Source organism: Budorcas taxicolor, chromosome 16, assembly GCF_023091745.1.
Source record: "Budorcas taxicolor isolate Tak-1 chromosome 16, Takin1.1, whole genome shotgun sequence".
Taxonomy (NCBI): domain Eukaryota; kingdom Metazoa; phylum Chordata; class Mammalia; order Artiodactyla; family Bovidae; genus Budorcas; species Budorcas taxicolor.
The window spans coordinates 66,280,456-66,284,085 of NC_068925.1; the positions used below are offsets into that span (position 1 = coordinate 66,280,456).

At 42.0% G+C, this 3,630-nt stretch overlaps 1 pseudogene; it reads left to right on the top strand.

Moving 5' to 3' along the window:
• The first annotated feature begins 2,364 nt into the window (after nucleotides 1–2,364).
• Nucleotides 2,365–3,258, top strand: LOC128061806 (cyclin-dependent kinase 4-like; annotated as a pseudogene).
• The last annotated feature ends 372 nt before the right edge of the window (nucleotides 3,259–3,630 follow it).

The window sequence follows — 3,630 nt, forward strand, 5'->3', positions numbered from 1 at the left end:
ATTTTTCAGAACCTTCAATGTATGATAATCCACCACTCCAGTACAATTTTTCATTTAACTTAGTTCCAATTTTTTATATCATAAATAGAAAGTAAAGAACACCCTTGTGCAAAAAGTGTTGTCCACATCACTTTCTAATTTCTAATGACAGAATTCTAGAAGAAGAATCCTTGGCCCAAATAAGCAGAAGTTTTTAGGCTTCTGAAATATATAGCCAAATACCTCCCAGGAAGTGGTAATACTAAACATTCCTTCCAGGTTACTTGACAGGATGCATCACCTGACCATCTCTCACCCTGAGCTGGCAATTAAATAAGTTTAAAATGATGTTTAATAAGATAGATAACTAATAAAGACCTACTGTATAACACAGGGAGCTTTACCCTGCAATTACCTATATGGGAAAAAAACCTAGAAAAAAATGGGTATATTTATAACTGATTCACTTTGCTGTAGACCTGAAACTAACACATTATAAATCAACTATACTCCAATAAAATTTTCTAATAAAATAAAATGATATTTAGATTTGTGAGATTATCAGGAAAGCTGAACTTTCCCCCATTTTTGTTGAACATCTATAATTCCCTCTTTCTTGTATCTTTTAATCCAGTTTTTCTTTTCTATAGACATGTTTGTATTTTACAGATTTATAAAAACTCTTAGAAAAAAATGTTACCTCTTTGCCTATCATCAGTGGTAGACATTTTTCCAGCATTGTCATTTCAACGTGTCCATGGTATTTGTTTGTTGTTTAAGAAATGATAGTTTTAATATACAGTGTTTAAGACTTTATGTCACCAATTCTCTTGCTCTTGCTGAAAGGTTTCTTCATCTGTGAGTCATTTATTTGCTTCTAATATTTGTGTTGTTTGATTTACTATATACATTGTTTTATACAGACATCTCTAGAATTGATTACTGTGTATGACATATCGGGTACGGTAAAGACCTAGTCTAATGTCTTGCGTATGTCATTTACTGAGTAATCTGTCCCTTACTTTGTTCTGATGTCACCAGTATAGCGTCTCAAGCCATCGTACATCATAGGGTGCTTTCTTTTTGAGGGCTAGTCTCTCTTATTGACCCATACTTGTGCAAGTACCATTACTGTAGCTCAGCAATATATCTTCTACCTGGTAGAACAAGTTCAACCTTCCTCATTAGCTTTCTTTTCCAACTTTTCTTTTGCTATTCTTATGTGATGCTGAAGCTGACATTTCAATACGTTGGCCACCTAATGTGAAGAGCTGACCCATTAGAAAGACTAGGAAATCTTTCCCTGCTGGAAAAGATTGAAGGCAGGAAGAGAAGGGGATGACAGAAGATGAGACGGTTGGATGGCATCACCAATTCAATAGACATGAGTCTGAGCAAACTCTGGGAGATGGTGAAGAACAGGGAAGCCTGGCATGCTGCGGTCCTTGGGGAGGCAGAGTTGGTCATGACTGAGCTACTAAACAACACCAGCAACAAATTCTTACATACCTGTTCCTCCAGAAAAACTACTGAAGAAAAAAATCCCATTGAGAATGTGTTGGGTTACATTAAACTTAAAAATTAATGTGGATAAAACTGATATATTTATAATAGTCCACACAGACACACTGCATGGCTTCCTATTTATTTAAGCCTTATTTTATGCTTCTTGGTATAATTCTATGGCATTTTTCACAAAGGTCTGACATATATTTTATTAAGCTTGTATTTCTAGGTGTTTTATATTCCTGTTACTATTGTGAAAGAGTTTCGTTCCTCATTATACTTTCTGATTGTGTCTGGTGTGTTTGAAATCCATTGACACTTATATTTATTCATCTTGCCAAAGTCTCTTATAATTATTTTTCAGCTGGTTCTCTAGGGTTTTCTAGGTATATGATGATATCAGCTGCAAACAATGATAACTTTGTTTTTCTTTTTCTGGTAATCACACTTCTTATTTTTGTTCCTCTGCTACAACAAAAACTTATAAAATAATAATGAACTGTAGGTAGGAGAGCAGACATTGTTGGCTTGTTCCTGATGTTAATGGAAATGTCTCCATTTGTATTTTCCTAATAAGTTAAATGAGTTGTCAATATGAAAATGTTCCTTAATGTGTTAAGGAATTATCCTTATATAGATAACAAAAAGATTTTTCTCATTAGAAATGATTGTAGGGCAGCTGGTCATGCAGTGAGGGTGGGGTAAAGGGGGCCGCTCTAGCCTGTGGCCTCTGTCTATGGCTGGGCTGGTACCCTCCAGCGGCCCAGGACAGACCTGAAATGTATGGTGTTGCAGAAACCAGCTCCAGGATCCAGATAACCTGCCGCCCGAGTAGCTCCCGACCTCCAGAGACGCGCAAGAGTCTCCTGTGGTCTGAGAATGGCTACCCCTCCATATGAGCCAATGGCTGAATTGGTGTCAGGGCCGATGGGACAGTGTACAAGGCCCGTGATCCCCACAGTGGCCATTTTGTGGCCCTCAAGAGCGTAAGAGTCCCCAGGGGAGGAGTGCTGGAGGAGGCCTGCCCATCAGCACAGCTGGTAGGGTGGGCTTACTGCCGTGTCTGGAGGCTCTTGAGCGTCCCAGTGTTGTCCAGCTGATGGAGTCAGTGCCACCACCTAAAATGACCGGGAGGCCAACGTGACCCTGGCGTGTGAGCATGTGAGCCAAGACCTAAGGACGTATCTGGACAAGGCACCCCACCAGGCTTGCCAGTGGAGACCATCAGGAACCGGACGCCCTGGTTTCTAAGAGGCCTGGATTTCCTTCCTGCCAGCGGCATCGTTCACCGGGACCTGAAGCCAGAGAACATTCAGGTGACAAGTGGTGAGACAGTCAGACTGGCTGACTTTGGCCTGGCCCGAATCTACAGCTACCAGGCAGCTCTACACCTGTGGTTGTTAACACTCTGGTACCGTGAATCCAAAAGTCCTTTTCAAATCTACCTATGCAACACCTGTGGACGTGAGGTGCATTGGCTGTATCTTCGCAGAGACACTCTGAAGCTGACCAGATAGGCAGAATCTTTGACCTGATTGAATGGCCCCCAAAGGATGACTGGCCTCGAAACGTGTCTCTATCCCTGGGAGCCTTCCCCACCGCGCCCCCCCCCCACCCCCCGCCCCCGCCATTTCCTCCCAGTTGTACGTGAGACAGAGGAGTCTGGAGCACAGCTGCTGCTGGAAATGCTGACTTTTAAGCCCCACAAGGGACTCTGCGTCCCAAGCCTCACAGCACTCTTACCTACGCAAGGCAGAACGTGACCCTGAGTGAACAACAAAATGGTTGCAACAGAACCAAGAGAAGAGACGCCGACATTTCCCTTCCTTTGAACACTTGAGTGAAGAGACCCCCACTGAGAAGGTGACCTCTGTCTTCATCTCTGAGGCTGTGGAGACTCCTTCTCCAACTTTTTACAGACTATTTTGCTGCCTTAATGACATTCCCCTCCGGCCCCTCCTTTTGAAGCTTATCCTTCTCCTGCCCTGCTGTGTTCTTACACAAAGGGGTATGGCCGTTGTTCTCCTCTTCCCTATACCTTGATATTGGGATCCTTTTTCATACAGGAAAAGCAACAAAAAATGATATGATTGCAATATTTTATCAACGCCTTTCAAAAACTAATGATCTTATGAATTTTTTTTT